The following is a 26,971-nucleotide window of genomic DNA, read 5'->3' as shown; positions in this document are numbered from 1 at the left end:
TTATTTATTTTATGATTATAGAAAGATAGGAGAATGTAAAAAAAGGTAATGTTACAATTTTCGTTTTTTCTAAAGAGAATGTTTATTTCCAATAAGACCAAAAGATCATTTTTATAAGTTAGAAGATTGTTTTGAGCCAATAATTTGGTTCATTAGTGTTCAGGGGGATTTTGGTCCTCTTATTCAAGGTTTTGATCTTATTTAATTTTATCTAGGGATTATGATTCACTGCAAGCCCCACCTAGGGATGACGCTAGTTGTCGTTGGTTTTACTAAACCATGTTTACTAAAGATAATGCCCTAAAATTTTGTTGTGGAAAAAATTTAGAGCCTAGAAGATTTTGAAGAGTAAGTAAGCTTTGAAACTCGATAAAATTATGTCTTATACTATAATTTAAGGACATGGAATTTTAAAGGGAAGTGGTGTTCATTCTTTACCTCCTTAGTATCTCAAAATTTATAAAAACGCTCATCCCATGATAACTTTAAGGTTAGTCCAATAACCAATTTCACTATGAAGATCATGAGATTAGTTCTAATATTAACAATATTCATTTTTTTTTTAAGCTCGTAATGTTGGAAAACCATTTTTTTATTTCACTATGAAGGTCATGAGATTAGTTCTAATATTAACAATATTCATTTTTTTTTTTAAGCTCGTAATGTTGGAAAACCATTTTTAATTGATAATGTTAGGATTGATAAAATTCTTGTAGTATTTATCTTCTTTTGATTATGGTTTTGTTGACATTCTAGGTATTAGCATTAAACTTCATAGGAAAGTGAGAACTAATATTATTAGTATTACTTAATTTGATTATTGAGGAAGTGAGTATATATATTGAGTGAACGTAGAGTAGAGCATGAGGCTCTAAAGAATAGTGATTTTTTTTTTTTCCCATAAGGAAAAAGTCGTAATTTCTATTAATATGGAGAAATTACATTTTGCAGATGTTGTTGCATTCATATTGTGGTCCAGAGGCCTTCCTTAAGAAGCCCCATTTGTCGTGACTCCACACAGGGAGTTCTAGTATCTGAGGCTGTATATGCCCAAACTTAGAAGAAACAAATACATTCCAGCTCTTTGCAGAGAGCACTGCTGAGACTGTTTCAGCTACATAGATGTTTTTACATGAAGTAACAAATATCAAAAGCTACATAAAATGGAAACTGATTATATGTGGGTCAAAGACCCATTCCTAGAAAATCTCATGAAAAGGTCTGTGATAGTACTGATGGGAAGTTCCATCAATCACCTCCTGGATCAGCCAGTCGTCCCGTTGATTTTGAGCTGCTTCTTTGGATAGCTGGTCCGCATCAGTGTTCTGTTCCCTGTATATATGGCTGCAGTTGAAGGATTCAAATGATGCGATCAGTCTTTTTGCCTCTTCGAGAATATGTCTCAGAGAGAAAGCATAGCAGTGTGTTGCATCGTTCAGCCAGTTACAAACAATTTGTGAATCCCCAAATAATTGAAGGTGGCTGCACTGTTTCTGTATCGCAAAGTGAATAATATGTTTTGCAGTGCTTAATTCAGCGAAATTATTGGTGCCTCTGCCAAGCTTAATCTGGATTTTATAATAATGATCATCGCTGAGGTATAGCAACGCTCCTCCACCGCATCCTGTTTCTTGGGCAGAGCCGTCGAAGAATGCCCAAGGCTTCGATTTGTCCAGATTTATATGCCTGTTAGTGCGGATGGGATTTTTAGGAGCTGCCGCAGGAAGTAAATCGAAGTCTGCAATAGTGTGACTCAGAATTACAGGGCAATGAGGCGCCTTGTTTTGAAATATAACCTGGTTCCGAGCAATCCATATTTCCCAGCAAACAAGCAGAGGCATGTTGATTGATTTCCTGAATGCTTACGACACCAATCGCTCCATGCTTCCATAATATTCGGACCCTGCCAGTCTTTGAGGGAGGGATAGTGAGTAGAAATGTTTTGCCAAAAATCTTTAGTAACCTGACATTTTAAGAACAGATGTTCTGTGCTTTCCTCTTCTAAACAACAGAGATGGCATCTGAATGGACCATGAAATGATCGCTTCATAAGATTGGTTCCGGTAGGGATTTTGTCGAAGAGTATATTCCACATTAAAAGCCGAGTGCAAGGGGCAGCGCCAAGCTTCCAGAGATCTTTCCAGATGGGGAGGATATTCGGGAGCTTGAATGATTCCATGAGCTTTAAATATCCCAATCTGGGGGAGTATATGCCGTGATTTGCAATAGCCCAGATAATTTCATCGGGGTCTTCAGTGAGTCTGATATGAGCATGCCTGAGAGCATCTGTAAAGTCCCTCCATTCTTGATGCCATTGTTCAGGGATCTCTAAAGTGCGAGGGGTTGCCCAAGCCTGTTGCAGAAGGGAAGAATTTGCGCTATCTCCAATGTGCTTTATATGCGTAATGCCTCTGTTATGAAGGTGCCTTAACAGTCCATCAGATAATCTGTGTAAATTGCCGCACCCCACCCATGGATCCACCCCAATCCTTACATTGTTTCCTTCTTTGATACGCCAGGTAATGCCTTCCCGCAATAGAGGTAGTGATTGGAGAACAACTTTCCAAATGTTTGATATATTGCGTCCAGGGTCATGTTGCTGACGGACCCAGTCCATGAGATGTGATGGCTTGATGTATTTAACTAGGGCGACACGAGACCATAGGCTGTCTGTGGTCAAGAGATTCCAACCGAGTTTGGCTGCCAAAGCCTTGGCAAAGAAATCGAGGTTCTTAATGCCCCAACTGCCCCAGCGTTTGGGTCTAGCAATGGTGACCCATTTAACCCAGGCAAATTGCTTCCCTGTGTGATGACCTTTCCATAAAAATCTAGCACAAATGTTTTGTAATCTGTTCAGGATGCCGCGAGGTATCCAAGCCAAATTCATCCAGTATACTGGTGTGGCTTCAATAACAACTTTTATGAGAATCAATCTACCAGCTCTTGAGATATATCTGTGATACCAAACCTGCAATATTTTCTCCACCTTTGCTATTAACCAAGTCTATCTGCAATCTGGTAGCCAAGGGGTTTAAGTCTATACCCCAGATATTTGATGCCGTCAGCTAGATTTAATGAGTTGAAGGGGAATCAATGGGATGCTTATGTAGATTCATGTTGAGTGCAGCCAACAACCGTGATAGTGGATTTGCTTTCGTTTATCATCATGCTTGTGGCCTGTTGGAAAAGTGCAAATATATTCTGGAGAGTAGTGGTGTCACCTATGCATCCATTAAGAAAAATGAGAATATCATCAACAAATAAAAGGTGTGTAAGATAAAGATTATCAGAGATATTGATGCCGTTGATCTGGTTTCTGTCCCGGGCAGATATGATGAGCCTACTTAAACCTTCCATAATGAGAAGGAATAGAAGTGGCGATAAGGGGCATCCTTGCCTGAGCCCTCTTTCTGAGGTAAAGAAAGATGTGGCTTCACCATTGAGAATAACACTGTAGGATACGTCGGTAATGCAACTCATTATCCATTTAATGTAGCTATAGGGAAAGCCAAGGTGTGTCAGAAGCAGCCTGATATAGAGCCAGTTGGCTCTATCGAAAGCTTTTGAAAGGTCTACCTTTAATATCATACCCTTTCGTTTTTTGATATGAAGAGAATGTATGAGCTCTTGAGCGGTGGAAATGGCTTCATGTATCTACCTGTGATTAAGGAAAGCGAATTGTTCAGGGGATATGTGGCAAGATAATATAGGCTTCAGACGATTGGCGATTATCTTGGCAATAATTTTATATAGGCAATTGCAGAGGGAGATGGGTCGGTAGTTGTTAACGGGAAAAGTGTCTACTCAGAACGACCCTATCCCACTAAGGTGTGAAAGTGACCTTAGAAACAAACAAGGAAAACTACTTTCGTATTCTTCTTTATGAACTATAAACGAAGAGGAATAGGATGAACCAACCTGTGTCTTGCGCTAGTCCTTTGATCCAATCTCTCTCCTCTTTGACAGCTTCCAGCTACTTGCTCCCTTACTTGCCCAGCTTCACCAAGTTCCTGTAAGATCACAGAAGAAGAAAACTACACAAAGACATGGACTTATATTCATAAATAGCTTAGGATTAGCTTTAAGCTAAACATGCAAATATAACAAGCATCAATGATACACAAGCATGTAGGAGAAACTCAAATAGTTTTATTGATATAACAAGAAGGTCCAAGAGGAGTTACAACCGATGATTCCTGATCCAGCATCAACCTCCCAGCAAAGGAATCCCCTCTTCACCTCCAACAAAGCATAAATCACCCAATACTCTGATATCTATCTCAAAACCAACAACAATTCTCTGCAATGTACAAAATTCCAGCCCTTGGATCTCTGGGATGAGGGATCCATATATAGATGTATGCAAAGAGGATGAGTCAGCTTATGATCTGACTAGTGGCTTCTCTCTGTTAGTTCTTGCTTCCACTTGGAGACTGAGAGCCTCTTACTCATCCTTGGTCGAACTCAGTGAGGCAAGTGTCATTGGGGAAGATTCTGGAAGCTTCCATTGCCTGTCCACCTCGCGGAATGACACTGCCATTTGTCATTTCCCACTCAACGCACCCTGGTAGTGCATTTAGGTGCGTTGCAACGCACCTAGCTAGTGTATTTGGGTGCTATGCAACGCAGCTAGCTAGTGGAGCAGCTGAAATGATTCTGATTTGACTGATTCTGAGCAGTTTCTGGTGGAGAACTTCTGGGAGAAGCTGTAATTTGTTGAACTTGTTCCTTTAGGGGCCGGAACAACACTTTTAGGGACTTAGGATCCCTTGGTTTATGGACATTTCATGCTTAGAGCTGTAAGGCACAAAATTGTCTATAACAGTTGCCCCCTAAAGTATGAGGCCGTTCATCGGGTGAAATGCTTTATTAGGAGGATCCAAAGTTCTTTCAATGCTGGGAGGAGACCTGCAGTAAGATACAATACAATACATTATCTTCATACTGTTTTCATGATCTAGCTGAGGCGGGAATTCCCATGCTCAGCTTTATAAATTCATTTTCATGTACATAGGACAGACAATCGTCTGATGGTAGACTGATGATTCTGATAGAGCCATCATCCTTTTGGTAGGATGATTATCTGTGCTGCAATGCTGTACATTTCAATGTCTTTATTCTCCTGAATATATATCGCAGCCCGGATGGATGAAACTAGATCCGGGGTCTTCAATCTCATCCGATCTTCACTCGAAGTACAAGTCGATCCATGTGAGAAATGTTTTGAAGTCAAACATGGAAAGACATCGCTTGATTACCAGTCAATGATGTAAACTGTTAACAAGCGCGAGAGGAATCACCGATAATGATGATGACCCTCAAGGTACTGCAGTACAATTCACGTGGTGTGAATAAAGGACTTGGCGTCGAACACCACGCAAAATCTTTCGGTCGAAGGTCATTGATGTATACCTGTCGCCGGAAGTGAGAAACTTGCCATTGAGGCATGCAAGCTTCAAAGTACTGAATGGGGTGTTCCTAGATCAACTTCTTGGATAATGAGCTAGTGTCGACAAGAAGTGATCCGTCAAAGGAGGGCCTTAATGAATCCCACATCAATGACATAGAACGGAGCAAATGATTTTGATGGAGGTGAAAACGATCTGATGATATATGGTTCAGGATGGCGGTCATGAAAGAATGAAGTATAATGTATGGTAGTGGATGGGACACGGGTGACTTCTCTGGATGACTTCTCTTGAACATGTCGGCGACACTTATGTGATGGATTGGTAGCATTTACCCCAAATGTGGATGGTATGGCGTGACCATGGTGATGTGACCGGTGAATGAAACAACCCAACCTAACTCAGGCACGGAGTGGAAGTGTCATGTTCAAGAGCGACTTGCTACCAATAAAGATTCTTTGAGTTTCTTCCCAATTTTTCCCCAGTCATTGCTGACCAGTACCTCTTTATTTTTGTCAAGCTTGAGGAGGATAACATATGCTTGTTCTATAATTTGCCCTTCGGGCAAACCCATCGCTATGTTTTAACGAACCTAGCGATAGTGAAACTCGTTCTCGTCTAAAGACAAGTTTGTCGCTATTAATCTTTTTAACGAGTTTAACGACAAAGATAACTCAGTCCTTTTCATTTTTAGAGAGTCTGAAAAGGTACGTAAAGGTAACTCCAAAATTCCTTTTTCGTCATCTAATCCCTTAAGCCCGAAAAAGTATAAAACAATACAGAAGGGATGAATTTTCGATAGTTTTAGCGAGCCGAACAAAACAAGTGCTCGATCTTTTTGTGCAATAATCCCTCAGGTCCAAAAAGATTAAAATCTAAAGGAGGGATAGCACTTCCGGTCGCTTTAACGATCTGGAAGGCCAAAACTCGGCAATATTTTCATATTTTACGAATCAGTTGAAAAGAGCTTAAAGAAGACTTGTCTTTTGAGGAACGAGTGATAAAATGGGTAGCAGCTGATTCTAGGTAAGGGTTGGAATTTTCCAATCACGGCAGTGTCACAAGGATGGCTAGTGAAATCACTCTTCGCAACTGTTCCTCAAAATGGGTAAACAATCAAATGGAGGTGAATGATCGGCCAATGAAAAGTGGAGGTGACGGTGCAAACACGACCAAGGCTTTAATGGCTGAAATGCTTCATTCACGGTGGTTATTTACCGGGGAATAGTTCATTTTTTAACGAGCTTAAACGCGGGTGGAAACATTTGCTCATGTCTTATGTTTATTTTTTAACGAGCTTGAACTATGTGCTAAAACTGCTCGATTAATCCAGTCATATGATAAGAAAGTCTCATATAAAACGGCAACTTTTAGATTTTTGCCCCACATCCTTTCTTTATGCAAGTTAGGAAACTACTAATCCAAAAAACAGATAAATAATCGCTCTTTGCTTGCACTCCAAAAGGTTTGCATGCCCCCAGGTATAAAATATGGTTTCAAGGTTACCCCTTCTTTAGTCCAATAAAACATTTGTTTTACCGGGAGAGGCCTACCTCTTACAAGTTACCCAAAGATTGTTCGATTCGTGGTGCAAAAAAAACACTTCTTCAGCGCTGTCTACCAAGATAAACAAAGGTGAGCAACGACGTCCGCCACTTACATAACTTTTACAAGAGAATCTTATTCTAGAATATCCCCTCTTCCAATCACGGACGGGGTACAGACTAGTCATATTCTCTCACGGAAACCTACCCTATACCCGAAGTTTTCCTGCTGAAGCAAACCAGGACGCATGCACCCTGGGTTTCAGTCATATCCCTCCGAATTACTCGCGCTCATCGGGAGGACAGACTAGAGATTGAGACATTTCTTGCGTGAAGAGACCATTTAGGGATGGTATATGACTATTTGCTATGCGTGATCCGGGAAATGAAAGCTGGTCCACGAGCTTGACCACTCTTCCTTCGTGCGGAAAACACATTACTCTAAAGAGTGAGGAGACGATGGCTCCCATGCAATAAATATAGTCTCGTCCAAGGAGTAGGTTATAATCCAAGGGTCCTTGAACAACCATTACGTTCATTTGAACTGTCTTCCTTCTCAATGTTATGGGCACATTGGGAAGGATCCCTAAAGGTCAACTGGTTCCTTTATCAAAGCCTGTCAGATTTCTCATCTCAGGCAAAAGCGATGGTGAACCAAGTGCTTTCCAAGCAGTAGAGGAAAGGATACTCACAGAAGCCCCCTCATCTATGATGGTACCAGCCATGACCATTCTATATATTTGAACGATAATTCGGAATGGTATGCTTGCTGGTAAACGGGGTCTGCCTAGTTGATTCCAGTCGAAGGAGACAACTAGGTTGCTTGGAGGTGGGACCGAGTAGACGGCCAGGTATGGCTCTAACGAACTTCCCTCCTACGGTAAGGGAATGGGTAGATTGCCCCCATGTTCGTCGGAGTCTGTGTTGATGAAGAGAATTTGGACGGTGTCATCCTTGTTCTCTTCAGTGACTGTATCATCCGAAGATAAAACCTCTGAAGGTAAGACCGGGTCAACTGCCGCCTCGACCTTTTGACTTTCGTCTGGTATGGATTCAGACGGTTTATCTTCGATGATAGGCGCTTCAGCCGACTACTTGAGCGGGCCAGCTGGATTCTCAACTAGCGACGGACTCGGCAAGAGTTTTTTATATCCAGGAGGAAGTCGTAACGGTGAAACCGGACGATCATCCAAAACTCTTTTCGCTTCGTCTAAGAAGGGACAACGGTGGATGGCATTATTTCCTTCACACAGTTTACAGGGAAATCTAGCTTTCCCTTTTTGTCCTGGGGCTTCACTTTCGCTAGTTGACGGTGTGCTTTCAACATGATCATCAGAGGTTGATGACACCAGATTGTGCAAATGAGGAGACCAGTCCCTTAGTATCCGAGGGATGCAAGGACAATCTCTGTGAAAGTGGTCTCCTTTGCAAATGACACATGGCGATTTAGGCCTGGTCGGTGCAGTGTGTGGATTTTCATTAGACGACACTCGTTTTCCCCCATTCGCCTTTGGCTCCTTCTTCTTCTTCTCTTTCTTCTTCTCCTTCTTCTTCTCCTTCTTCTCCTTAGGAACTTGAGTTTTGGCTTTGCCAACCCCATCAAGCGAAGAGGAAGGAGGAGAGGAAGAATTAGAGGAAGTAGAAGGTTGGTGGGCAACTCTGGACTCGTTTGGTTGCTGATTCGATTGTTCAGGAATAGTGGTGGCCTGAACGACATCGGTTGAGAAGAGCCATACTGGCAAGCCAATTGTCAGTTCTGGAAGCGACAATGTGGCCATATGGGGTGCACCAACATCTCCCCAAGAGGAGAAGGGACTAGGATTTCCACCAAGGGGAATTCCTTGGTTGGTAGACTCCATTTTCTCAACCTAAGATCAACGTAGGAAAAGGGTATGAATATTCCGTTTAAAATAAATTTTTAGACGCTTTGACACAACTTGTTTTTTCAATTTTTAAGAGTCGAGAAAAAACAAAAGATGACTCTAGTCTCCTTCGATTTTTAATGAGCCTGAAGTGACAAGTGCTCAGATGGACCTTTTCCGTTAAGGAGTCTGAAAAGGAACGAAAGGGACTGCTCTGGAGATCTAGGTAGAGGGAGTACCAAACCAATCGAAAAACTGCAGAATACTTTTTATGGTACGACAGTCAATCTTCCCGAATGCTGTGTTCGGTGCATTGTGATCAGTAGGGCGACCGACACGACTTCCTATGGATAAAAGGTTTTAAGCCTATAGGGGTCTCCCAATTTATACTCGACGGTACGTGGGAGCACAAGTCTGTACTGGCACTTATCGTCTCAAAGTGTAGGAATCACCCAACCATCAGTGAGGACAACAGTTACCAGGCTTTACGACGCCGGAATACGTCTCTAGCCTAGACCTCTAAATGTTGTGCGTTAAGTTCCAAAGCGTTGTTAGATTCATTCAATTTATTTTAAGTTGATCTTTCTTAGAAGTTTGCCTTTTGGGATCACCACGAGATGTAGATGTAATTCCTAAAATGCAATCTAAAGATGATAAGCAAACTTTTATCTCTTTTCAGCAATGAAAATCCTAGCTACAAGGGGAAAAGAAAGACACAATCTTTTCTCAAAGAGCAAAGAGCACACTGTAAATGCACTTTTCCTAAATCAAGCCAAGCAGACTATCAATATGCAAATGCACATATGCATGTATTTGTTTTCACTTTCTCAATATTGATGCCTAAAAAGAAAGTTGATGTACAAATCTGAATTTGCTTTCAAGTGACCAACACAAACAAGCTTCTTTTCGAAATCAAAAGGTAGAAATGATTACGACACTTTATAATTTTGAAGTAAATACTCGTTTCGACACTAGAAATTCATAAATTCAAACCAAAGGCAAAAGTAAAAGCATAATCGACTTTCAACAACAAATAAACTTTCTCCTAAGATCAAAATCGACACTTACGACAGATCTAAATCAAAGGATGATAGTATGACTATTCTACTTTTTCAATGGAAAACTGTAAATGATGTAACAAACACATAAAGAACATCTACAGTCTTTTTGTACAAAGGAGGCGGAATTAAGGCAAAGAAAAGGGGTTTTTAAACAGACACACACTGAGCACAGGCTACAAAAATCAGAGACAAAACTGAAAAAATGAAGCAAAGAACCTCAACTGCACAGGGCTAGGCTGATCAGCGCACCTGTTACATAGAGAAACTGGATTGCAGCGCAGGTAGCCCTCTCGGGAACTGCGTTGAAATGCAGAATCTCTTCACAGAGCCTGCGCTGGGGCAGAAACGAGAATTCTATCCGGGTTCTGGGTCACGGTTTGCAGTTTAATCTATGGTTTTTGGCCGAGTAAAAGCAATTAGTAATGCACAATCAGAGGGTAGATTTAAAGGAGGTCTAAGAGCTATCACAAAGGGTAATCAGATCATTTGTGAATCAGCTGTTCAAATCATAAACAAATCCAGTGAATGGATTGAAGTAGCAGATGTCTACTTTGCATTTGATAATGGCAAATGCAGTTCGATTGCTACTTCTATGTTTATGAAACAAACAACAAGAGAAACACAAACAAACTAACTAGACACGATCCCCAGCGGAGTCGCCATTTTGTTAACGGGAAAAGTGTCTACTCAGAACGACCCTATCCCACTAAGGTGTGACAGTGACCTTAGAAACAAACAAGGAAAACTACTTTCGTATTCTTCTTTATGAACTATAAACGAAGAGGAATAGGATGAACCAACCTGTGTCTTGCGCTAGTCCTTTGATCCAATCTCTCTCCTCTTTGAAAGCTTCCAGCTACCTGCTCCCTTACTTGCCCAGCTTCACCAAGTTCCTGTAAGATCACAAAAGAAGAAAACTACACAAAGACATGGACTTATATTCATAAATAGCTTAGGATCAGCTTTAAGCTAAACATGCAAATATAACAAACATCAATGATACACAAGCATGTAGGAGAAACTCAAATAGTTTTATTGATATAACAAGAAGGTCCAAGAGGAGTTACAACTGATGATTCCTGATCCAGCATCAACCTCCCAGCAAAGGAATCCCCCCTTCACCTCCAACAAAGCATAAATCACCCAATACTCTGATATCTATCTCAAAATCAACAACAATTCTCTACAATGTACAAAATTCCAGCCCCCGGATCTCTGGGATGAGGGATCCATATATAGATGTATGCAAAGAGGATGAGTCAGCTTATGATTTGACTAGTGGCTTCTCTCTGTCAGTTCTTGCTTCCACTTGGAGACTGAGAGCCTCTTACTCATCCTTGGTCGAACTCAGTGAGGCAAGTGTCATTGGGGAAGATTCTGGAAGCTTCCATTGTTTGTCCACCTCGCGGAATGACACTGCCATTTGTCATTTCCCACTCAACGCACCCTGGTAGTGCATTTAGGTGCGTTGCAACACACCTAGCTAGTGTATTTGGGTGCTATGCAATGCAGCTAGCTAGTGGAGCAGCTGAAATGATCTTGATTTGACTGATTCTGAGCAGTTTTTGGTGGAGAAATTCTGGGAGAAGCTGTAATTTGTTGACCTTGTTCCTTTAGGGGCCGGAACAACACTTTTAGGGACTTAGGATCCCTTGGTTTATGGAAATTTCATGCTTAGAGTTGTAAGGCACAAAAATGTCTATAACAGTAGTCATTGAAAGAGATCGGATGATTGGATTTAGGGATAAGAGCAATGAAAGTGGATTTAATAGCGGATGAGATTCTGCCATTTCTTCTGGTATGCTCAATAATATTGAGAAGATCATTGCCCAGTAAATCAAGGAAAGCAATGTAAAATTCGATGGTCCAACCGTCTGGGCCAAGGCTTCTATCTTTCTTGAACCATTTAATGGTGGCTTCTAGTTCTTCCATGGTCACTTCCTTTGTGAGATCCACTGAATCTTCTTGAAGAACAAATCTGGGGAATTTTTCAGCCACTCTCATAATCTCCAGGATATTGGCCACTCTGGGCGCTCTATAGATGCCTTTGAAGTGATTGATGGCTAATCTGGCTAAGTTCCTCTGAGATGAAATTATCTGATTCTGTTCATCCCTTAATTCCCATATAGTGTTGATAGCTTTACGTCCGTTGGAAAATTTGTGGTAGAAATTTGTGTTGTCATCCCCCTCGGTGAGCCATATAGCCCTGCTCCGAAGCCTCCATCTTTCTTCTCTATTCTTCAAAATCTGTGATAGTTTGGCTACGAGGGAGGTATAATGTTCTTTGCATTCCTGGTTGGGGAAGATACCATCAGTAGAGTCCTCATATGATGCGATGATCGTCTCAGCCTCCTTAAGAGTATGGTCATCGCGGATGCGCTTCTGGTGTGCCCAATGCTTGGAGATTCGTTTGAGCTCAGATAGTTTCTTAACAAATCCGGCAGTATGGTCTTCATGTTCCCTAATAGGATTGTTCTGCCAATAATCATTAACCAGCTGAATGTAGGAGGGGTCCTTTAACCATGAGGAATCAAATTTGAAGGGGCTCTTGATCTTGTTGTTGATGTCGACCGTCTCCAGGAAAATAGGGCGATGGTCCGAGATGCCCCCGGATTCGACCCATTGCCTTATGCGTGGAAGTCTGTTATATAGAGATTCCTTAATCAAAAATCTATCTAATCTTCTGGCCAAGCTCTGTATTCCGCTTCGATTATTAGTCCAAGTGTGCTGTAACCTGGCAGTGGGTATGTCTACCCAATGATGCTCCTCCAACAGATTGGATATAGTATCCGAAAAATTGTCAACCTGCGCAGAGTGCCCCCATGATTCGCAAAAGCCCAAGGTGAAATTTAAGTCACCACTGAGTATTATGTTGTCCTCCTTTAATAGTTCAGATTCTAGAACATAAACGTCCAAGCCGATGAAACCTCTGTCGCCCCAAATGTTTTGGATCTTGATTGCTCTATTGTGGATCCCAATAGCTAATCCACCCGATCTCCTTGCTGCATCTAATGCATGAAATGTCCAGTTAGGCATCCAGGAGTTGAGAGACTGGACTAGGGGGTCTGCAGGACAGAGGATCTCTTGTAGAAATATGATGTCAGGTTGTGATAAGGTAAGCAATCTCCTGAGAGCTAGTTTTTTGGGGGAACTAGCAAAACCCCTGCAATTGTATGAGAGAACTTTCATGTAGGGTGTGGGGCTGGGCCATTCTTCGCTCTAAGGGCTCGAAGGATGGTTTGCTGTCGCCCAATGGCGACTTCAGCATCAGCTGTGTGTCTGGATTTTGTTATGCGAGAGGGATGACCCCGAGAATGCTTATGGGGGACAGGAGCAGATTCAGAATCAAGACCAATAACATCGAATCCTCTATCTTTAGATCTGGATCTGAGGGAATATCGAGGGGATGCAGGGGGGGATGGATCAGGGAAGGCGGAGATGGAGGAAGTGGTCAGAGAGGGTAAACTCGGGGATATGGCAGGAGAAGGGGTCAGAAAGGAACATATAAGAGAGGGAGAGGGAAGGGGGACAGAGAAGCCGTGGGGTGCCCCCAAGAGATTTTCAAAAGAGCGGCATGGCGGGCATGTACTCTGATGAGGTGCAGAGCCTACAACAGTAAATGATGCTGGAGGAATATAAGGGGAAGAGACATTCGAAACCGAAGATACATCACCCTGCAGAACAGTGTCTTCGTGCGCGGGGGCTGGCGATGTGCGGATAGTGTGTTCGACTGAGATGCCCAGAGGATCGTGTGGAGCTCCTGCGTCCATATTATGCTTTGTCTGAGTCTTCTCCGTCGGTGGCCGAGAAGGAAGGTGAGGGGGGCGCTCTGAAGCCTCTTCCTGATCAATCTCCTTACCCTTGCGAAGAAGTGGACAATCTCTGTATAGATGTCCTACTTGGTGACATCTTCGGCATCTATACGGGATCCCTTCATAGTCAATAATCTGCTTGCGAGTCGAGTCCCGCCAAAGTATAGAAATATATTCTTGTAGACCACCCCTGGTGTCCAGGTTGATGAGAAGGCGAGCATAAGACATCAAACCAGATTGTTGAAAGGATCTATCATAATCCAAGTAAGTACCCATTGCATTCCCAATTCTTCTGAAGATGTCTTCAAACCAATACTGTAATGGGAGGCCAGGAAGCCGAAAACATATAGGCCCGATGCCAATCTGCTCAGTTTCGGGGTCGAACATAGGATTCCAGTGCTTAAGGAGAACTGGAGCATGATCAAAATGCCAATGAGAGGACAAGACCCAATTTGTATGGTCGGCATGAGCGAACCTTAAAGCAAACCATCCTCTTACTAAAATTTGTACGAAGGGGGCGTCCATCAGATGATGTCCCCAAACTTCAGAAACCCAGGTCTTCAAACGAGTAGCCGAGTATTTCCGTCCCCTGATGCGACCCACCAGGACTCTGTCTGCATGTTCCATGATTTCGCCCCACTGTATGTCCTCCTCAAGTCTGAGGAAGATATCTTCGGCTTTGGTCTTGAAGCATCTGTATTTCTTCTTAGGGCCAGGGTCCGGAGAAGGGTTCCGAGCTCGATTCGAAATCGGGGTGGAACCATAAGTGGGAGGAGGGATAGGGTTAGGTGATGAGGGTACATCGCAGCCATCGGGGAAGTTCAACGGATCAGAGAGTGGAGGATTATGTGAGAAACGACCCAATGGAGGATCAATAAACAAAGAGTCGACTACAGGGTTATTAGAGGGCGGAGCAGATGTAGATGTCCACGAAATAGAAGAAGTATGGGGGGCAGAAAGGGGGATAGGGTTAATACAGTCCGCCGCAGCTCCGAGGGTAGCCAGAGAGAGAGGAGGCGAGGAAAGAGCTGGCCAGGAGGGGGGAATGTCCGGAAGAGTCACAGGACATAGCTGCGACGGCTCCCCGATGGAAAAAGAAGCCAGATTATTGGAGAGACCAGTGTTATACTTACCTTGAGATGCAGAAATGGGAGTGCGCCAGATAGAAACCCCTTCCAATGGGTCTTCAGAGTAGTCGACAACTTCATGGTCCTCCATATTGTCAGCAGTAATCTTGGAACAACAGTTACTTCGGAATGCAGTGACCCAATAATCGGGCCGCAATGAAACAATCGTAACAGCTAGTAACCGGAAGGTGACTGCATGAAAAACCCTGATCTGGACACCAGGAGTCTATCACATAGAATAACTGAGACGTCCAGCAAAAAAGAGAGGTGGTAGGGGCGCCCGATGGATGAAGATGTCGAAAGAGTCTCGCAGTGATAGGTAACTGCAGGTGAACGGTAAACCCTAGCTAACCAAAACCATCGCGATCGAAACCCTCCATCCTCCTCTAAAGAATAGTGATATTTCAAGGTTGTTGTAGATTTATTACTAATACTACTTGTTTTCTCACATAGAAGTGGCATGGTTGACTTGTCATGCCATGATCACTGGGTCAGAGGCTAGTGAGGATACTACAGATTTATCATAGACTGAAAATGCCATTATTAGGATTGGTACAACCACGAGTCTAAAGAGTACTTATGGTACCCAAGACCCTCAATTTTTTATTTATGAAAGTTTATCATGAGGTAATGAACCCCCATCCTAATAGTATTTTTTATGAATTTAAATATGATTATTTATGTAATCATCTTTATGAGGATCCATTATGGAGCACTTTTTTGGGAGGTTGCTTGTTGAGGCAATTATCTAAGCATAGGTTAGGGAGGAGCGAGAGCCACAAGGCTAGCACTACACCCACACCTGTGGTCAAACCAAGGGACTATTTTCGTTTTAATTCAATGACTTGGCCCATGTGATTGAAATCTTATATGAAAGCCCTGAGGTTTGCAAGAATACTCAGATTATTTTCTCTACATGACCTGGTGACTTTTTAGGTTACTAAAGTTGCTCAATTATCCTTCCTAATATGGATTGAATTTACAATCATACCAATAAAATTATAGCCAACCCTATAGCATATCTCTTCCTTTCTAAGGAACATAATTTGTTGTGAACTTAAATGGTTCTTCAAGTTTATACCCTAGTGTTGAGTTTGATTTAAGGTGAACCTCTCAAGTGACTTTAAGGAATCCCTACTCATCTAGGTAGGGGATAGAGATATTTAAAAATTATTTCGTTGCATCAATATGCCTAGCATTTGTCTTTTGTGTAGAATCTCAAAGCATTCTATCCATGATAGTATGCTCATGTCTTGGGGCAATTATAAGATATCTCCGCCCAAATAATGCCCCCAACTACTAGAGTTACTTGAACCTCATCTACATGTGAAGATGGTTGGACTTAGTGGTAAAGAAGAACAAGAAAGTCAAGGAAATGGAAAATCAAACCCTATAATCTCTACCCTTCAAAAATTCAGTCACTTGCTACAATAGCCAATCAACCCTCTTTCGGCTCAGTTCAACTTGGGAAAAATAGTTGAGTTTTCTTTCTACCACCACCTATGCATACTTAGGGTAAATAAATTTTGAATGATGAAGAAAACCAAACTAAATGGTTGAAACATATTAATATTAGGGATTGGTCCTTTGATCACCATCTATTGCAAATAACCATTTTGGTGCTCTATAACACCTAGAAGTTCATGAGATAGAGATGCACAATGCCATTGGTTTATAATGAAAGTAACCTCATGCAATTCCCATGGCATATGTGACCCCTATATAAAACAAATTTCCAACTAACTATTGAGTTCCAGTAGTGGGATGGATATTATATGTTTTCAAGAAGTAAAAATCATGAGTTTCATGTTGCGTATGGCTATAACCATTATATTTCATAGAGCCCATCATATCTTCTTTAATAATGTTAAAGGAAATGGGATTTGTTGTGCTAATTTTCCATCATTTAAATGGAGTTGTTGTTGACCGGGGGATTAAGTCTCTGAAAGGTTTCTTTATGTGCTACTATATCATAATAATCAACTAATAAGCCTAGCCAATTCTTATACGTCAAATTCAAGGTGGAATTTATAATTCTAGTGCTATCTCAGTAATTAGCTACCTATAAACATAACAATGCTCGTCTATGGGGACTTTGATGGTAAAATTAGGAAGATAAAGAAAGGTTGTTGCATGCGCACATACCAACTCAAGAAAAATAGACTTGGTTTTTAGTGAAGGCCTAACATGATCTCTATGAACTAATTAGAGTAGTTGGTAAGCCTATGTTGCAATATGATCTACTTGGAAATTTTCAACAAGGAGCCAGAGAGGATAAATTAGTATCTTTACTAAGCCTATATTTCATAGTATAGATTCTATTATTTCGACTCTATTAGAGGTAAATTTTTATATGTTAATGCTATTAATAAATAATCAAATCACCACCCCAAAGGGATCAAATAATGTGTTTAATAAGGACTCGATGCATCATGAATACCTCCCACCTACAAACCCTAGGTTTCTTACCCTACATTTAAATGGTGCAGAATCTAATCTCCTAGAAACAACGTGACTCATTATAACTTAAATAGTGGAAATATGCCATATCCATAGCTATTTCTTTTATGTGGTCCTATTGATGAAAAATTACTAAGATTAGGCACACCAATGATAAGGTCATTTAGGTTTAACATAAGGAAGTCACACAAAGGCTACACTCAATCCATCATGATGAGGAAATGTAGGCCTACACAATAAGACTATGTCATTTACTCCAATTGGATGAGATCCACCAAATTAATGGCACCTTGTTAAGATCATAATTTCATTAGCTCAAGATCGACAATAAACCCAATGAATCATTTTTTAAACCTCTTATCACCAAGGAGGCCATCATGAACATATCTACATAAAAAAAAACCACGGTGAAAAGTACATACGAGGGGGATATTAAGACAAAATGTGTGGAACACTACAAACTCGTATTCAAAATTAGAGGTTTTATTGAAGAAAGGTGAATTTCCACACCACATTTTTTAGACTTAATCACATGCATGGTCTATGGAAAACATGTAAGGCATGTGTCCTAACCCTATGTCTTGATGAGTTCTCAACAACCCTCCATGGAGTGGTTGATGACTAGACACTTAGCCTAGATGCTTTTCCTTGTGATTTTTAAAACACCATGTATGATCTTGTTGAGATAGAATGATCATACATTATTTACAATGAAGCCTTTGGGAACAATTTCCGACATGTAAGGATTAACCAAGGTCTCACTAAATTCATCACTAAGGCATGGGACCCAAATCTAATTACCAATTAGTGGAAAATATTTCTACTTAATAATCACTATAAAACTATAACCAAGGTGCTAGCTCTGTGCATCAAGCATATTCTTACTAAGATCATTCACTTATAGAAGATGGGGTTAATCCATAGGCACTATATTATGGATATTGTCATACTAGTTTTTGGTAATGGAACAAGTGCCATCATATGGTAAGGATGCCTTATTCTTCAAGGTTGACTTCAAAAGGTCCAATGATTACGTGGAGTGGCCTTTCAATCTTGTAATGATTAGAGCCCTAGGGTTTATCCCTAGTTTCATTAATTGTGTCAAAACCTTGTTTGACAACTTGCTAGCATATTTATTCATCAATATGAGAGAATCCAAGCTAGTAAGAGATTCAAGTCAATTAAACAATGTTACCAGTGGAATCAAACTTATATGTCCCAATCAAAGAAGACCTATTCCATCTATTTTGCCATAAATTATAGCCTTCTCTTTGAACTAGATGTTAGATATTTATTCAATGGACACTTACTGATTACTCCTTCAATATAATCCTTTTTTTTGTAAGTTAAAGATCTTCCATTGCCTCTGAAACATAATTACATCCATATTAAACCTCCCAGTGTCATGGTTTTCCACAAGGGGAACCATATCAACGACAAAATTGGAGGACTTTAGTATAAAAGGAGTTGATCATAACAACATAAAAATTGTATCTAAGTTTGATGCATGTGTTGCTAACAAATATGGATATAGTAGATACAAAATAGGGCCATGACCTAGCTAGTGATGCCCCTTACATTGAAAAAAAGAGCTTTCCTGAAAATCAAAGGGGATAAAAATAAATCATAAGAACAATGCTCAAAGACTCCAAGAAACACCATGAAATAAAATATGAGGATGTTGACATCCCAATGGGGATTAGGTCCCTAAGATTTCTGGGGGAGAAAGACCCTTACCTCTAAAGAGAAATTCCTCAATTCAGGCTGTGGTAGTGTTTTTGTGGCAATTGTGCACCAAAAGATGCCTCCTTAGCAGTTGATTGTTCCCTGCAAAGGATCACAGGCTGAATTGGTGCTATTAATGGACAAACTTAAATAAACACAACATTGTAAACAGTGGAAATAATGCATACATAAACATAAACTAAACAAAGAGGTAAATACACTAATAATGCTCAATGGAGTTAACAAGTAAACAAAATAATGGAAAAATCTCGTTTTATTGACTATTAGTAGTAGAGGTTGAATACGATAGATGAATCTTAGACACTTGAAGATAATTCTTTGAGCACTGGTGCTAAAAAATCCTTAGCAAGGGGGTTTCTTTTCCTCAATCTCTTTGCAAGTTTCTCCTCTCCCTTACAGAAGTATGAAGACTCTCAAATGGTCGATTTCTCTTTTCTCACTAGGATGATGGATTTCTTAGAAGAAATATTTCCAACATGCTAGTGCTCTTCCCTTCTTTGGCTTAAAAAATGGAATGGTGGTTTGCCTTGATAGAAATTTGGCCAACATAACAATTTCTCATATTTTGGCTCTCCCATGGCTCATTTATATAGAGTTTTCTTGAATCCATCTTCCCCTTCTTGGTTCATGCATGATAATGACACATGAGTAGGACAAGATGATTCCATTGAGGGTTGCATATCTTTAGGGCGACTCAAATTCGACTGTACTAGACTGAGCTCATGTCAGAGATTCGTCCCCAAGTGCGTGGAGTGGTCCAAAATTGTTGAGTCGTCCATTTCTACAACCACACAACTTTTGAAGGATATTCTGTGTGCATGCGTTTATCGAAGAAATAGCCGTGCAACATCAATTGTTTTTATCTTTATAAACTTTGGACCTTAGGAAAAAATTCTATTTTTAAACTTCATGATGTATTTTGCTGGAAAATCCTCACTTGTGCATTTTCCTAGACACCTTTAGTGTCTTCTAGATTGTGCCAACATGTGTACAGTTTTCTGCTATTAACAATTTCCCCCTTATGTATGAGGTTAGGAGAAAACATATAGCCAAAATACATCACATTTATTTTCTAATGGAGAGCTTGATCAACTTTTCAAGAGAGACGATAACTTGTTATGGAGACGAGTAGAGAGACCACTTGATTGAGTATAAATGGTAACCATGCTTTGGTGAAAACCTAAAGAGTGGAGAAAAAAATGTGTCTGTACGAGGCGGGCATGTCCCATGCTCGTTATGATGGCTAATCTTAAATTATTACAATATGACAAAGAATAGTCCTATCTAGTCAACGTTATGGTGGTTGACGTGCTAATAGTTGATGATGATAACCGCTGATGCCCTCAAGGGCACTTCGCGGTCAAATAGAGTGAATTTGGTTCCCTCATGTATAACAGAGGTGAAGCACTCCTAAATGAGATGCTACAATATTCATGGGTCTTTGACTTCGGGTAACTCCCCCATATCATGGAGTAAGCAATGTTGGATGAGGTGCTTAGTGATGCGGGGGTCTTTGACTAAATGAAAGAACTGCAACAGAAGCTAAGTACGACACCACTTTGACATGAAAGTTTGTGTTGGTGTCGAATGTCAAGGGGATCGAAGAAATTAGTGGGAAATAGTGATTCCCATTGTGCCACCTGAGGATATCCCTACAAGGGGGGAGTATCCAAGGAATGACCCCTATCCTGGAATGCAAATGTTGAAGTCGACATGAATGGAGCATTAACTGCTCGACATGTTGGGTTAGGGAAACAATATGAGATGTAAACAGATTGTAATGATGTGGGTTAGATAAGGCATGACAGTGAAAGATGACAGTATGAGAGGATACAAACAATTGGCCCAAGGTCATAGATTTTATGTAGACAACAGCAGTCAAAACATGTTTACTAATAAGCGTGGCCTTGGAGTTGGTAGGATTTCTAGGGTGGGTGTGAGCATCTTTTGACTAGCATGAATACGGTAAATGACTGTGGGTGATGTGCAAGCTTTGACCAAGGGTGACTAGAAACTGCCACCAAGTAATAGACATAAATAACAAAAAAGTGGATGGGAGTTGTTTTCCTAAAAAATCTTTGTACACTTGCCAAAAGAATATGAGGGTGATTTGGATGTACAACGACAGAGACAGGTGCCCCATAATGATGGTGACCTATGTGGAGGTGTGGTGATTTTTGTTGAGGGTGGGAGCCCCATTGGTTGGTGTCCGTGGTGGGTTGATGAGGCAGATGTAGTGACATAGATGGCCTATGCACTATATGGGTGAATGATAGGCCAAATGTAGGACGTGGAGGTGAATCCGTCTTTATCCATCGTAAAGTACCAGGGATGGCTCGGGAAATCGGGTGCATGTGCGATGAGTGTAGCATATTGAGGTTGAACTTCAAGCCATGTAAGTGGGGTGCTTCCCGGGCCGGAGTAAGTGGTCATGGCTCCTGTTAGTGAAAAGGCGTCTACAAATATGAAGTGAGCCATGAGTGGGGGGGGTTCTATTGATAGATGCAGATGTTTATCATATGCGAAGGAAAGACGGTGATAAACATGGTAGAGATGAGGGACCCTATGGTTCATTTTGGGGAATGATGTCAGGATATGCAAAGGTTTGAGAGGAAGCCTATCATGCTAAGTGGAGAATGATACCAGCTTTGTTATTTTCCTGTCAAGGTGTTGGCCGAAGCGGATCGTGTGCAATGTACCTGCAATATATATGAACAATACCGAAAGTGAAAGCATATGTTTAAAACATACATTTAATATGGGATTGATTGAATTCTATGAATTAAAGAACTAGAGGAGTACCTAAGATGAATATCTAAGTATGAAATGGGTCCAAAAAATGAGTTTTGGCATGTACGGGAACAAAGGATTCCTTGATGAATATGGTGTGGTACTGATCCTTACGTCTCTTCCAGTTTGTCAATGGATGTCCTAGGCTTCTGTAATGGATTCCAAAAAAAGGTGAAAAGGGTGATAGATAGGGCTAAGGGGGCCAAATATCACTTCATTTACATTGTTGAGCTGTAGAGGTCAGAGCAAGGTTTTGGAGCATTTCTGTCCGTTGTGGTCATCCATGGCACTAGGGATGCACGTGGGGAGAGCCAGGTAAGGGTTTGTACCTTACTCTTTGTCATTTTGGTAGTCGTAGGTTAGACAGGTTATATAGGGATCGACTATACGACTTATTAATCTTGACTTTTCTTGGCAACGCGGGTGACTTATTTGGAGTCACGCGGTCCCGCAAAAGTCATCCTCAGATGCACGTTCCATGCATTTGAGGTGAGAAATATCGCGACGAACCTTGAGGGGGTTGCCGCGACTTGGCCGGCGGAGTGCGCGATGTCCACGTGTCTGGGTGAAACACATGCGTGTGGAATGTGCATCTGTTTGAAAAATAGGTGTGCGATATTCAACGCCTTGGATGTCGTGGCTTAGGGGTAAGACAGATGTGCATTCGCACGTTTGTTGGGAAAAAAGGCACATGACATCGCTTCTGTCAAGCTCACAAGTGCACGACTATGAGAAAAGGTGTTTTCTCTTTATTTATTTTTCTCTTTTTTTGATAGCGTAGGGGGCTATATAGTTGACACATGGTATCTTGGATGGCAGGATGATTTGGAGGGAAAGAGACCGGGAGCACCTCTGTGTGGTTGTGGTAGGGGATCCAACTGCTAGCTAGTTGCTGGTGCAGTGGGGGTTTCTGAATTTTCTTCAGAACCCCCTTTTGAGGTTGTAGGATAGGTTACTGCGATATTTTGATTCGATGATGGGACGTGGACAGGTAGGTTATGGTTATCTGTTTGATGGATTTGCCTACATCAGTTCATACCGATATTTATTTTTTCACTGGTCTGCTGCCTCGAGGAGAGGCTTTTCCCTATCCACTTCCAGTTGGACACATGGATATCCATCGACAGGTAGAGGTTGAAGGTGATGCTCACTGTGGGCGTGACCCATATGAGGAGGGTTACATCAAGATTGTAGCTGTGTTGGATCTCGCTGAGCAAGCAACGCTGGTGATGATTTTGAGGTTGGTGGGATCAACATCCCCCAATAGAGCATCAAGGCCACGTATAGAAGTTCTTCAGCAACTACAAGGGGGGAATTTTTTTGATTGGGCTCAATTATTGCATTGGGGGATGCTGTCTTAGTTAACACAAGTGCAACATGGTACACTCAGGAGTTTTTGTTATGGGAGTGTACTTTGCAGTATCATCTATGAGCGGGTGGTGATGCTGTGACATATCTTAGCAGTGCTAATGGGGCCTGCCAGGGACCCACGTATACACCACTAGGCATCTACGATGCGCGAGCTGGGGGTGGTGCGACAAGGCTTTATTGGAACACCACTGTAGATGATTGGTTTAACTCCAACCCTCAGTTGATTATGGAGTATCCCTATCATGGCATGGACTTCCAGACATGGGGCTACGTTCGGTGATGCATGGTAACCAGCAGGTATATTTTGATTTCTGCATTTGTATACATATATTTGTTTGCATGTATTGATATGATGTTTTAGTTATGATGATGCTGACACCATATTTGTTTACTTGTAGATGCGGGGTCGCAGGGGAAACCACTAGCCTATTTCGTAGGTCATGATCCTAGGCATATAGGTGTCATAGGGGATGCACCCATACCACAAAGACCGAGGGTGGTGAGGCCATCAGATGGGCCTGAGTGATCGGTGGAGTAGAATTGGTTAGAGATTGGTGGACCCTCTAGAGAGGGTAGTAGTGTAGCGGTAGGCGGGGATGCAGAGTGATGGCGAGAGCGTGCTGAGGCTGCAGAGGTGTGCTTGGTAGCTGTAAAGGATGAGCTGCATAGTTACCGAGACACCTTGGGTAGGGTGGATGACCTAACTATAGGGTTTCTTATTGATGGTTGGGTAGGTTTGGCGGATGTCATCGTGGAGACGATGATGTCACTGGAGTGGGCCACCAACTAGTTTTACACCATATAGCCATTGCGATGGCTACGATTGGTCCGATTTTGGCTCCTGAAGTGAATATTGGTCCACGGGAGCCCTAGATTGACTTGATAGTATTTATTTTTGATGAGAATATGTATGTACCAGGGAAATCACCCATTATGAGGATGCTCCCCTATATATATTTTTTTTTACTTATTTATCCTGGTCGCGGGCCAGTGGACTATGTGTATATTTTTGTACTCATACATATTTTTTTATGTATATACAAGATTACTTTTGGCAACTCTCATGATATGTCACATGTGTCTATCCTTTTTTATGTATTTTTGCATTTTATTTGAGATGTATCTTATGTTGATGGTTTTATGTATCTTGATGGTTACACATATGTGATGCATGCCAGTCTAGGATTTGATTAGCGATGTGATCAGCTGTGTGATTTTGATCTCTTGGTATATTTGTAAATGTGATATGATCAAAATGTTGACCTAACCTTTGTGCATGCAGATACTTCTGAAAAATGCGTGTATCATGTACTTTAAAGGTCTTGTTCAACTGCGATACAACTAGATGGGAATCAAGGAATACATGCAAGTGATGGATACCTAGGTGGTGGGCATCGACCATGAAGCCTATGACAATGTCGTATTCTACTTGAATGTTAGTGGCTGACTCGATAGAAAGTCCGTGACGAGGTTTCCAGTCAGGAGAGCATATGGCCTAGGCTGCAACAGTGAGGTTTTGCGACCATCGAGGTGGACCGTTAGCAAACTAGTGATGATAAGCTGGCGGAGGATCCATATGCTAACACATGATGAGAGAATGATATTTAGAGTGAATCCATGATGGGGTGATCATCATAAAAAATAAGTCATGGTGCATACATGTCTACTTTAGCATTTTATGTTGAAATTTTTTGAGGTAGAGACCATTGACAATATTTTTCAAGCAAGTCCCATCGGGCTTTGACAATATGTATGCCCCCTTGAGGAGGTAGTGTTTGATGATGTACAAACCCTTCCACTGGGTTTCAAACTTCCCAGCTCCTATCGTTTCCTGGGCAATATTGTAGCGAAGGACTAACTTCCCATCGGTGAATGTCTGGGGGTGATGTTGTGATCGAATGAGGCTTTGACCCTCTTCTTATGTGCTTCATTAGTATGGAGGGATTCCCGTGTGGAAAACTTGTGTGGCATAGGGTCCGCTTCAGTGTTATTAGAGGTTTTGGTACATATTCCACATATTGGTCTGAAACTAATTGAGTAGATTGTATGGGAGGTGACACTGCTCATAATATGGGATGTTGATGCCTCATTGACATTACGAGATGCAATATCCTATGGCGGTATCCATCTTTGGGTCGTGGTATTGGCGTAACATGGCTTCCTTGTATGGGTTGACCTTAACTTTGCTCTTGCTGCATGAAAACATGGAAGATATTGAAAATTCCTTGTGTGGTGGAATTGAGAGCAGATGCAACAGTAACAACGTGTGATTTTCTCTTGGTTGGAGAGATGCTCGTGTGGAATTTGGACCACTAAGCAAGATATGTGATTGAATTTTATCAGCTCGCGACATTCATTTACCAAATAGTTTGTTTTATCACATAGGGTGCATGTGATGGGTGATTTTCTTTGCCATGTGGCTTTGGATCCTTTTTTGTTTGGTATGGATTGATGGTGGTGATGGGAGATGAAATGAAGGGGGCCCTGCTTTGTTGTGGGCTACCGTTTCTCCTTAAAAACACATAAGATGTTTAGGGGTCTGTTTCCCCTGGTGGGGGGGTGGGTTCTATGGACTCGGTATTAGAGTCTAGTAGATAAAAGTTTTTGTTCATGATTTGACATACGAAACTAAACAATTTGCGAAACCTGGGAAGGTAGGGGAACCTTCTCTTATGATGGTTTCTTCACAGATAATGAATGTATGGTTCCAGTGTCTAGGTTAGTGTCTCTGAGCAACTTGGGTGATTGGGTAGTTTTGGTCAAATGTCCATAAATCAGGGAAAAAGTTAACTGGATGAGTTGGGTCATCACATAGAGCACATGGCAATGTGGGGGAGGGGGTTGGTCATTCACGTTTCCTTCGTCTGTTGTGAGATGGTTTTTTACAGCATGACACAGGTTCATCTACTTGGAGTTGGCTTGTGTTATTAGTTCATTAATACTGGCTTGAAGGAGTGTCCTTAATGTCTCTCATTATCGGGGGATATCAAGATAGTGATGAGTGTAGTGTCCATGTTTTTCGCATATATCACATGCATGATTGGTGCATAATTATTTACTAAGTAAAGGCATAGCCTTTTCTCCTTTTGGTGGAGTTGGGATTAATGATGTTTTGGAAGCATGCATAAGGGTTTTTAACTCATCTAAATCTGGGGCATATGTGAATCGGGTGCCCAAATTATTCACATCACGCACAAGGTTGTAGGGCCATGGAGGAGTTTGAGGTTTCCCCTTTTTAACCTTTTTTTTGGCCTTCTTGCCATCCCCAACTGGTGTTGGTGCATGGAATTTTTGAGTAGGATGGTTTCTTGAGGTGGAGGCACATGGAGACTACTTATCGGGATATGTATTGGATTAATTGACATGGTCATTAGGACCAGATACCAGACTGGTATCGCGAGAGCCATATTCAGTAACATAAGGGTTTCCATGACTTGGTGCGAGACAAAGTAAGGTGGGGGGCACAAAAAGGGTGTTTACGTAATGGTGTGAGGTAGGGACATGGGTTCAACAGTTGTAGAGTGCATGGTGTCAAGGACTAGTTCCTGAGTTTGGGTGGTTTTTGCTAAGTTCATCATGCACACTAGTGCTTTGGTGTTTGAAGAAATTTCTTGTATCACTAGAGGATCTCTTGGGAATGTCCTAAGGAGTGTTGATGGCTTAAACTCGCCAGGGTTGAGCTTAGTGTAAGTAGTGATCAACTTGTGAGAATCCAAGACTAAGGGTAATGCACCTTCAGGTGTGGGTAATGTTTCCTTCTCATTGTACGTGAGTTGGTTGATAGTAATGA

The sequence above is a fragment of the Pinus tabuliformis genome, chromosome Q (assembly GCF_031772625.1).
Source record: "Pinus tabuliformis cultivar Carrire ecotype Pingquan chromosome Q, CPIR1, whole genome shotgun sequence".
Lineage (NCBI taxonomy): Eukaryota > Viridiplantae > Streptophyta > Pinopsida > Pinales > Pinaceae > Pinus > Pinus tabuliformis.
Note: the sequence above shows the minus strand (reverse complement) of the source record.